Raw genomic sequence first — 12,480 nt, 5'->3', positions numbered from 1 at the left:
CACTTCAATATGGTATTAATATTATATCTTTTGTCTTCATTTTCTTTGAGTTTAAGGAAAACCGACAGGGGGGTAAGAATATCCTAGGATAGATTTACCCCCCGGTATATGTTCACTGATGTAGATGTACACTTCAATATGGTATTAATATTATATCTTTTGTCTTCATTTTCTTTGAGTTTAAGGAAAACCGACAGGGGGTAAGAATATCCTAGGATAGATTTACCCCCCGGTATATGTTCACTGATGTAGATGTACACTTCAATATGGTATTAATAATATATCTTTTGTCTTCATTTTCTTTGAGTTTAAGGAAAACCGACAGGGGGTAAGAATATCCTAGGATAGATTTACCCCCCGGTATATGTTCACTGATGTAGATGTACACTTCAATATGGTATTAATATTATATCTTTTGTCTTCATTTTCTTTGAGTTTAAGGAAAACCGACAAGGGGGTAAGAATATCCTAGGATAGATTTACCCCCCGGTATATGTTCACTGATGTAGATGTACACTTCAATATGGTATTAATATTTTATCTTTTGTCTTCATTTTCTTTGAGTTTAAGGAAAACCGACAGGGGGGTAAGAATATCCTAGGATAAATTTACCCCCGGTATATGTTCACTGATGTAGATGTACACTTCAATATGGTATTAATATTATATCTTTTGTCTTCATTTTCTTTGAGTTTAAGGAAAACCGACAGGGGGTAAGAATATCCTAGGATAGATTTACCCCCGGTATATGTTCACTGATGTAGATGTACACTTCAATATGGTATTAATATTATATCTTTTGTCTTCATTTTCTTTGAGTTTAAGGAAAACCGACAGGGGGTAAGAATATCCTAGGATAGATTTACCCCCCGGTATATGTTCACTGATGTAGATGTACACTTCAATATGGTATTAATATTAAATCTTTTGTCTTCATTTTCTTTGAGTTTAAGGAAAACCGAAATGGGGGTAAGAATATCCTAGGATAGATTTACCCCCCGGTATATGTTCACTGATGTAGATGTACACTTCAATATGGTATTAATATTATATCTTTTGTCTTCATTTTCTTTGAGTTTAAGGAAAACCGACATGGGGGTAAGAATATCCTAGGATAGATTTACCCCCCGGTATATGTTCACTGATGTAGATGTACACTTCAATATGGTATTAATATTATATCTTTTGTCTTCATTTTCTTTGAGTTTAAGGAAAACCGACAGGGGGGTAAGAATATCCTAGGATAGATTTACCCCCCGGTATATGTTCACTGATGTAGATGTACACTTCAATATGGTATTAATATTATATCTTTTGTCTTCATTTTCTTTGAGTTTAAGGAAAACCGACAGGGGGGTAAGAATATCCTAGGATAGATTTACCCCCCGGTATATGTTCACTGATGTAGATGTACACTTCAATATGGTATTAATATTATATCTTTTGTCTTCATTTTCTTTGAGTTTAAGGAAAACCGACAGGGGGGTAAGAATATCCTAGGATAGATTTACCCCCCGGTATATGTTCACTGATGTAGATGTACACTTCAATATGGTATTAATATTATATCTTTTGTCTTCATTTTCTTTGAGTTTAAGGAAAACCGACAGGGGAGTAAGAATATCCTAGGATAGATTTACCCCCCGGTATATGTTCACTGATGTAGATGTACACTTCAATATGGTATTAATATTATATCTTTTGTCTTCATTTTCTTTGAGTTTAAGGAAAACCGACAGGGGGGTAAGAATATCCTAGGATAGATTTACCCCCGGTATATGTTCACTGATGTAGATGTACACTTCAATATGGTATTAATATTATATCTTTTGTCTTCATTTTCTTTGAGTTTAAGGAAAACCGACAGGGGAGTAAGAATATCCTAGGATAGATTTACCCCCCGGTATATGTTCACTGTTGTAGATGTACACTTCAATATGGTATTAATATTATATCTTTTGTCTTCATTTTCTTTGAGTTTAAGGAAAACCGACAGGGGAGTAAGAATATCCTAGGATAGATTTACCCCCCGGTATATGTTCACTGATGTAGATGTACACTTCAATATGGTATTAATATTATATCTTTTGTCTTCATTTTCTTTGAGTTTAAGGAAAACCGACAGGGGGGTAAGAATATCCTAGGATAGATTTACCCCCGGTATATGTTCACTGATGTAGATGTACACTTCAATATGGTATTAATATTATATCTTTTGTCTTCATTTTCTTTGAGTTTAAGGAAAACCGACAGGGGGTAAGAATATCCTAGGATAGATTTACCCCCCGGTATATGTTCACTGATGTAGATGTACACTTCAATATGGTATTAATATTAAATCTTTTGTCTTCATTTTCTTTGAGTTTAAGGAAAACCGAAATGGGGGTAAGAATATCCTAGGATAGATTTACCCCCCGGTATATGTTCACTGATGTAGATGTACACTTCAATATGGTATTAATATTATATCTTTTGTCTTCATTTTCTTTGAGTTTAAGGAAAACCGACATGGGGGTAAGAATATCCTAGGATAGATTTACCCCCCGGTATATGTTCACTGATGTAGATGTACACTTCAATATGGTATTAATATTATATCTTTTGTCTTCATTTTCTTTGAGCTTAAGGAAAACCGACAGGGGGGGGTAAGAATATCCTAGGATAGATTTACCCCCCGGTATATGTTCACTGATGTAGATGTACACTTCAATATGGTATTAATATTATATCTTTTGTCATCATTTTCTTTGAGTTTAAGGAAAACCGACAGAGGGGTAAGAATATCCTAGGATAGATTTACCCCCGGTATATGTTCACTGATGTAGATGTACACTTCAATATGGTATTAATATTATATCTTTTGTCTTCATTTTCTTTGAGTTTAAGGAAAACGGACAGGGGGTAAGAATATCCTAGGATAGATTTACCCCCCGGTATATGTTCACTGATGTAGATGTACACTTCAATATGGTATTAATATTATATCTTTTGTCTTCATTTTCTTTGAGTTTAAGGAAAACCGACAGGGGGGTAAGAATATCCTAGGATAGATTTACCCCCCGGTATATGTTCACTGGTGTAGATGTACACTTCAATATGGTATTAATATTATATCTTTTGTCTTCATTTTCTTTGAGTTTAAGGAAAACCGACAGGGGGGTAAGAATATCCTAGGATAGATTTACCCCCCGGTATATGTTCACTGATGTAGATGTACACTTCAATATGGTATTAATATTATATCTTTTGTCGTCATTTTCTTTGAGTTTAAGGAAAACCGACAGGGGGTAAGAATATCCTAGGATAGATTTACCCCCTATTGTGAGTGAACAATTTTTCCTTTTGTGAATAAGATTCATCGAAAAATTTGATTGTTGTCTCTTTTGGCGATGTTTCACCGGGGGGTATATCTGTCCTAGGATAGTTTTACCGGGAGGTATATCTATCCTAGGATAGATTTACCGGGGGTATATCTGTCCTAGAACAGTTTTACCGGGGAGTATGTTTATCTGTGGGACTATTTTACAGGGGAGGTACATTTGTCCTAGGATTTTTTTACCGGGGGTACGTTTGTCCCAGGACTGTTTTACCGGGGGGTATATCTATCCTAGTACTTTTTACCGGGGGGTATGTTTTACGGGAGGTACGTCTATCCCGTTACAACACCAACAATTTGGCCTCATTGGAAATAAGAGGCTAACTATTTTACACTACCACTGTCTGTTCAGATCGCTGCACACTGCTATTCTATTGCTCTTCATAAAAGTTTCCCCTAACACATCACCAGCATCTTGAAGCCTCTTCTATCAGTAAACAGAAAACAGTCTTGCATTTATTTGTTGAAGTTTCAGTTCTTTTTCTAGCACTAAAATTATATCAGACGTGAACTGATAGTTCTTGAATCCGAACAACCAGGAATCTGACCAAGAACAAAAGTGCGTTCGCTACCTACTACTCCAGCTCGTGAGCTGAAGATCTTTTTCAATTTAATGTTGTATAATTATCCATCAAGGCTAAAAGAGACGGTGGATGATAGTGGAATGACAAAACGGGAGATTACCGAGAAAAGCCATAAGCATGATGTTTGTCCACTGCAAAGTCCATTTGGCTGGACTGGATCGAGCCAAATACCCCATGCGCCACAGGTGAGAGATCTACTACTGAACCACTCATTCCGCGAAACAAGTTATTGTATATGATATTAGAGATTCACATTTTAACATTACCGTCGCAAAGAAACTTTCACAAAATCAATTTAAACCAAAAATACCCACAAGGACTCATGTGGATTTTGTTTTTCAAAGCCTGATGAATACTATGTTTTTTAAAAACAAAATTCGTTTCAAATTAATTAAGTAGTAGTTATATTTCTTTATTAAGTTGCTTGAACGAGTGGATTGTTTCCGTGAACTAGCTGGAAACATGCAAAGCCCGATCCCTAACAAATAACACGAAGACTTAGGACTCCTGTCAGAGAACATGCGTTATTTACACTAAATTTTGTTTAAAATACATAAGTTTATCTAACCTAATTTGTAAGCATTAGTTCTATCTGTACTTGTTTTTGCACACTTTTTTTAAATCAACTTTTTTGCATTTCACGTAACCTCCATTAGTACCAAGCTAAAGCAACAATTCTCTCACTTCTTGACAGTACTGTCATATAACCATTATAGGTACCGGTATTATGTTCCATGTACTCTTTCAGTACTAGGTCATATTTGAAGATAAATAACGCTCAGAGAGAAACAGAACGTCTTCTGTCTTAGGGAATGACTTTTGATTGCTGAAATTCTTCGGTTCCCCTTACCTTACAGATATGACATATGAGTAAATTATATATAAGGAGTGTTCAAAAAGAAATGAGCTGAAGGCTGTAATGTTCACACCGGTGATAGAATGATAATATTATTGTGTGTGTAACAAATAGGTGTTTCGACAAGAGAGCGGAAGTTCACAACCTGCGGCTAGAATCACGTGTACAAGCCACGCAGCGACGGAAATACGCTAGTTGACTCCCGGGGCAAGAACTCGTTTTAGATCCTCCCTGACCAATCAAACCAAACCACTGTCCCAAATATTTGCCCAATTTTGCGACTTTCCAATCCAGCGCCCGGGGCATATAAATAGTATATTACCTCTAATTTCCATATGCTTATTTGCAACATTCCAGCAGTACGATTGCTTCTAGACTAGGGATGGCCACAACCGATTCCTGGCGGAAACGGTTTTCGGGTCTGAACAGATCCGGTTCCGGAACCGGTTTTTCGGATCCAGGTCCGGAACCGGTTCTTTAAATCCAGGTCGGAACCGGTTCTGAAAATCAGATCTTCAAGAACCGGTTCCTCGCAGAACCGGTTCCGTGGAACCGAAAATTTGTGACCATCCCTACGCTAAACCCGAGCTGCTGGCAGGCTGTGGACAGTGTGCTAGATGAAATGATGGAATCGACAGGCAGGCGCCTTTGTGATGGACAAACACCGTGTGCGTGGTTTACTTGGGGTTTTCCCGTTTCCTCCCACTTTCTTCATTCCACCATTACATTCATTACTCATCATCACCGTCTCCTTTAGCCTAACCGGCAGAACCGTGGGACGTAAAACTCAAAGATTTCATTTCACTTTTTTTTGATAGGCAGGCGCCCAGGCGGCGGCCGCTTGTTATATTTGGCTAAATAAACTGGGTAACTGGCAAACTCATTGGCTAAATAGGCAAACTGGCCAACTCATTTGGCTAAACATGCACTGGTGGACCAACATTTTTTTGTGGGGGCACAAGCGGGTCTGGGCGGGGAGGGCACAAGCGCATGGTCCTCTTTGCAGTGTTTTGAAGGTGAACTCTGTGCCTCCTTTGGGAGTTTTACGGGTCTTTGGGGGCTTTCGGATCAAGGTCTGGAACCGGGTTTTCAGATCCAGATCTGAAACCCGTTCCCAAGATCCGGTTCTGGAACCGGGTTTTTGGATCCAGGTCTGGAACCGGTCCCTAAGATCCGGTTCTGGAACCGGGTTTTCGGATCCAGGTCTGGAACCGGTTCCTAAGATCCGGTTCTAGAACCGGGTTTTCGGATCCATGTCCGGAACCGGTTCTGAAAACCGGATCTCCGAGAACCGGTTCCTCGCGGAACCGTAACTTTGTGGCCATCCCTGTTCTAGACAATATGAGTCATTTCGCCCAGAAAATGCATTTGCAGCAATAATAATTGTGCTCCCAATTCAAACTTGCCGTTATAAAATGCAACTTCTCAAGGTACTAACAATACAGTTTAATCAAACGCAGGGTATATATGTAATTACTTTTTATATGCCTTCTTCACTGGTCAAATGGCTCACATGCACACCTTTAGTGCACATGTTCCTCGGTTCGACTTGCGATAGAAGAACATTCAATGAGTTGAGTTGATTTTCTGCTTAACTCACGTGCAGCAGCGAGGCTACATGAGACGTTACATATTGATTAACGTGGAATCCAAACCACATGAGCTCCCGCCTGAAATCGAATCCTAATCTTCCAGGAAGTACATTGAAATATAAACGCATTACGTTGGTTCAAATTCCACCTTAAATTGAAGGTCTGAATCTCATATAGTTTCAGTAATGGGTTTGTGTATAGCCCGTTCTCCCCAGTTCTTTGTCACCGGAACTGGTAGAGTCACTACTACTACTACACTACTACTACTACTATTATTATTATTATCACTACTACTACTACTACTACTACTACTACTACTACTACTACCGATAATAGTAGTACTACTTCTACTACTTCTATTGTACTTATATAGAGAACAGAACCCAACCAACCCCTGCGGAACTTTTAACCCTTTCCTACTACTAGTACTACTACTACTATTGCTATTAAATACTACTACTACTACTACTACCGCTACTACTACTACTATACTACTACTACCGCTACTACTACTACTACTATTACTACTACCGCTACTACTACTACTTATACTAAAGCTTCCTTATCACAAGATTTACATCTTACATCTTTATAACATGCGATTCCGATTCATTATGAACTAATATGAATCGTTAGAATCACTATGATTCGTTAAAAATCACTGGGGGGAGCGGGCTATACTCAATCCCAGTACTGAAAGGGACACTAAAGTATAATTCAACTAAAGGAAGATTTTAGATTGGTTCACCTATTCTTAATCTGTACGTGAAGGTGTAACAGGACTCATTTTGTAGTTCCACAGCTTTTTTTGGTTAAATTTACACTTATCTTTCACTCTGCTCTTATACAAACATGTTAAGTATTGCTAAATTTATGTATATATAACGAAAAAAGTTCAGGGAGCCATATATAGGCCTACGTGTCTCTTTGCTACTTAATTACTTCGTTAAACACACAGAACCTAAATCCAACAAAATTTTAATTTTATATAAAAGTTAGTAAAACTATTATTTGTGAATATTGATATTCGAACACTGAAACTTTTAACTATTTACCCTATAATGTTATAATGTAACAAACCTATTTTCTGGAAAATACTAAAACATGTAGCAGCACTTCTTTCCAATCGGTAATGACACAGCCGCAAGTCATCCATCCATACTGCTTTAAAGAATGTCACATACATAATACAACAAGCAACATATTATAAAATAAGCGGATATTTAATTATAAATATGAAATCAATTGTAAACACATTGAGACAAGACGGCTCAAGATATACTTCTCACCAAAAGATCTATCTTGGAATCGGTTCTTATCAGAAAAAGATGGACACATTCTTAAACAAGTGAGTATTAGCATGCGAGACGGAGCGATACTATCGACATCGCTCTCGCTCTCGCAGTGAAAGTTATGAACTAAAACAGTGTACTTCCGGATTTGACTGTCATGGGCCTGATACTAATCTTTTTTTTTTAAAAAAAAAAAATTCTTCTAAATTACATTTATTATTAAATCTTTTCTTCTTCCTTTGCCTAAATTATTAGAATGGAATAGATTACAGTTACTTCTCTTCTCCTCAAACTTATTAGATAACTCGATATTTGACTTATTTTCTTCAGGTTTTATATAACATCCATAATAAAAGTACAACGAATAATAAATATCAGTTATAAAGATAAATTACTCTTTTCTTCCTCTTATTTGCAATAGAATAATTAATATATTTGGTAGTCGACTTCAACTTTTATAGACAAGTCAACTCCATAAAGTGTTCCGACTTTCTATTTATCTGCACATTAAATCACCGGTGCAGATCAGAATTAGTACAACCAAAGTTAATAAGAATAAGAATAATGATAATAAGGAACAGAAGAACACAATTTTAAACAAAATTAACACAATACACACAGCAATGTAACACGGTCAAAATGATCTGTTACAACAAGAATGTATCAAAATTGATCATAATACTGAGCTAATTAAAATTCAAATTTTAAGATTCAGACTAAAGGTATAAAAATGGCCAAATGTTGAAATGGCTCTCAGTCGCTTATTTGAATGGTACAAATTTCTTTTCTCAGGGAACAAAAAATGAACAAAAATTGGACAAAATTCTGGGGTAGTTAAAATTCAAATTTGAAGATGTCGCATTTAAAGATAATAGAACTTGCCACATTTTGAAACGGCCATACCTCGATCATTTGAACACTACAAAATTTTTCTTGGGTGAACAAAAACGGACGAAAATTGGTACAAAACGATGCGATGAAAACGAACTGAAAATTCGACTTTTTCGGAACAGTGGGTCATTTTCGTTCCACCTTGAAGGCCTATTTTCACAAACTTGCAATGACACATGAAACATGGAAATAGGCGCTCGAAACGGTAAAGACACGCACTAAGCGATGCGATAGAAACGATCTCAAAATTCGATAATGGCGAAACAGAGGGTCACTTTACTCATACCTTGGAGGCCTTTACGTCCCACTTTCGTTGAGGCACAAAACGTGGAAATAGGCGCACAAAACGACACTAAAGACGCACAAAATGATGTAAAGGAAAAGTCCTCGAATTCGATAGTGGCGGAACAGTGGGTCATTTCCCTCCCGCTTGAAGATCCATTGTGACCCACTTCCAATGATGCACAAAACGTGGAAATAGGTGCACAAAACGGCACGAAACCCGCACAAAACGATGTGAATGAAACGAACTTGAAATTAGTTGGTGTCGGAACAATTTAATGCTGTCCACCACATTGGAAGGCCCATTTTCACTTACTTGCAGTGACGCACAATACGTGGAAATAGGCGCACAGAACGGTACAAAACACGCACAAAATTATGTAAAGGAAACGAACTCGAAATTCGTTGGTGGCGGAACAAGTTAATCCTGTCCGCCATATTTGGAGGCCCAATTTGACCCACTTCTGGGGACGCACAAATCGTGGAAATATTCGCACAAAACACAACCAAACGATGTGAATGAAACGTATTCGAAATTCGTAGGTGGCGCAACAAGTTAATGCTGTCCGACATATTTGGAGGCCCATTTTGACCCACTTCTGGTGACGCACAAACCGCGGAAATAGGCGCACAAAACACATACGAAATAATGTGAAGGAAAAGACGTTGAAATTCTATAGTGGCGGAACAGTTGGTTACTTTCCTCCCACATTGGAGGCCCATTTTGACCCACTTCCTGTGACACACAAAACGTGTAAATAGGCGAACAAAACGGCACAAAAGACGCACATACCGATGTGAATGAAACCGTCTCGATATTCTTTGTTGGCGGAACATCATTTAGTTTTCTAGCCATATTTGGAGGCCCATTTTGACCCACTTCTGGTGACGCACAAAACGTAGGATTGGCGCACAAAACGGCAAGAAACACGCACAAACGATGTGGTATGAACGACCTCGAAATTCGTTGGTGGCGGAACAATTAATGACGGCATCAGAATTGAGTGCTGTGCCACTTGACCATCGTGGTCCCAATTGCAAGATCATGTTTTGTGGGTAAGTTTATTAAAAAAAAATAATAACTGACTTTCACGAAATAAAATGTGTGTTTTCTTCAACGTATAAGCATCATTCCTGTTAGCTAGAATTGAAATTGTTAAATGAGCACAATGAGAATAGTTTTTTTTTTTTTTTTTTTTTTTTTTTTTACAATTCACAGCACTAAGTTTTAAAGCATGGAAATCTAATTATGTGTTGGTTTCTATGTCTCTGAACATGGATAAACTTTTAATATACTCTAATAATTGAAAGGTATTAGAAAGTTGAGCCTGATATATATAGGGTGGTCATTTATTATGTGGCCAAAATCCACTGGTGAAATCCTCACACCTTAACAATTTTAAAACGTCCATAGGGCAAAAACTGCATTGTTTCAAAGTTACGAAATTCTGAAATTGAGATGTATCGGCGCAACGGATTTTCAAGAGGGAGCTGCGGTACAGGTTCCGCTGTTCCACTTTTCTCTCTAAAATCATGTGCGCTGGTACAACTCAATTCTGAAACAAGGTTATTTAGATAAACAGTGTACTAGTTCCTCTAATATTTCTTTAACCGCCTTTGATATATCTCATAGTTTTCGAGCTAGGCAGTCTCAAAGTTACAATTTTCTCGATTTCGACATCTCGTAACTTTGAAACAACGTGGTATTTGCATTTTGTTCATATGGGCTTTTTTTTTAATTGTTTAGATGTGAGGATTTCACTATTGGATTTTGACTACATCATAAATGAACACCCTGAATATATCTTCTATCTATCGATATACACTATGTGATCAAAAGTATCCGGACAGCCCCAAAAACATACGTTTTCCATATTAGATGTATTGTGCTGGCACCTACTGCCAGGTACTCATTATCAGCGACCTCAGTAGTCATTAAACATCGTGAGAAAGCAGAATGGGGTGCTCCGCGGAACTCATGGACTTCGAATATGTTCAGGTGATTGGGTGTCACTTGTGTCAGAAGCCTGTACGCGAGATTTCCACACTCCTAAACATCCCTAGATCCACTGTGTCTGATGTGATAGTGAAGTTTAAACGTGAAGGGACAGTACAGCACAAAAGCTTACAGGCCGACCTCGTCTTTTGACTGAGACAGCCGACAGTTGAAGAGGGTCGTAAAGTGTAATAGGAAGACATCTATCCAGACCATCACACAGCAATTCCGAACTGCATCAGGATCCACTCCAAGTGCTATGACGGTTAGGCGTGAGGTCAGAAAAGTTGGATTTCATGGTCGAGCGGCTGCTCATAAGCCAAACATCACGCAGGTAAATGCCAAATGACGCCTCGCTTGGTGTAAAGAGTGTAAACTTTGGACGATTGAACTGTGGGAAAACGTTGAATGGAGTTCGGAATCATGGTACACAATGTGGTGATCCGATGACAGGTTGTGGGGGTTTGCGAATGTCCGGTGAACGTCATCTGTCAGTGTGTGTAGTGCCATTAAAATGGTGGTGGTGGTGTAATGGTGGTCGTATTTTTTTTGGAGGGGGCTTGCACCCCTTATTGTTTTGCACTCTCACAGCGCAGGCCTGCATTGATGTTTTAAGACCTTCTTGCTTCCCACTGTTGAATAGCAATTCAGGGATGGCGATTGCATCTCTCAACACGACCGAGCACCTGTTCATACTGCACGGCATGTGGCGAAGTGGTTACACGACCATAATATTCCTGTAATGGACTAGCTTGCACAGAGTCCGGACTTGAATCCTATAGAACACCTTTGGAATGTTTCGGAACACCGACTTCGCACCAGGCCTCACCGACCTACATCGATGCCTCTCCTCAGTTCAGCACTCCGTGAAGAATGGGCTGTCATTCCCCAAGAAATCTTCCAGCACCTGATTGAAAGTATGCCTGCGAGAGTGGAAGCTGTCATCAAGGCTAAGGGTGGACCAACACCATATTGAATTCCAGCAGTACCGATAGAGGGCGCCACGAACTTATAAGTAATTTTCAGCCAAGTGTCCGGATACTTTTGATCACATAGTGTATATATTTATACATTTGTAGATAGATAGATAGATAGATAGATAGATAGATAGATAGATAGATAGATAGATAGATAGATAGATAGATAGATAAATAGATATGTTTTATATAATTCAAATACATTTCTAATAGCGTTTATGAAACACTTCTTTTATTTTGATTATGTATTAAAGCATTACAGGTTCCATACACTTTTAACTTATTTAATGAGCTACGAAAAGGAAAAATGGTTTGGAAAAGATACATAAATTTTTGGATTGCATTAATGAAAGCATTTTACATTCTTATTTTCTCGGTAAACAATGACTAAAACTTGAGAAATCTCAGCATTCAAATGATTATGATCGTTTGTTACTTTCAGATCATTCAAATGCCAAAAATGGCTGTTATCTTTCTCGAATCATACGCTTCAATCCCAGGAGAGTTATTTTTAAATCGGTACGGCAGTTGTCTTATCTACAATTCGGCGCTACCTAAAATAGCTAGGTAAGTTAGAGGTTTGTTTTACTTAGATAAGGGATTAAGCATATATAAGCCAAAAAATTATAATAAC

Source organism: Thermobia domestica, chromosome 2 (assembly GCF_964235325.1).
Source record: "Thermobia domestica chromosome 2, izTheDome1.hap1.1, whole genome shotgun sequence".
NCBI classification, from domain to species: domain Eukaryota; kingdom Metazoa; phylum Arthropoda; class Insecta; order Zygentoma; family Lepismatidae; genus Thermobia; species Thermobia domestica.
This window is presented reverse-complemented; position numbering follows the sequence as displayed.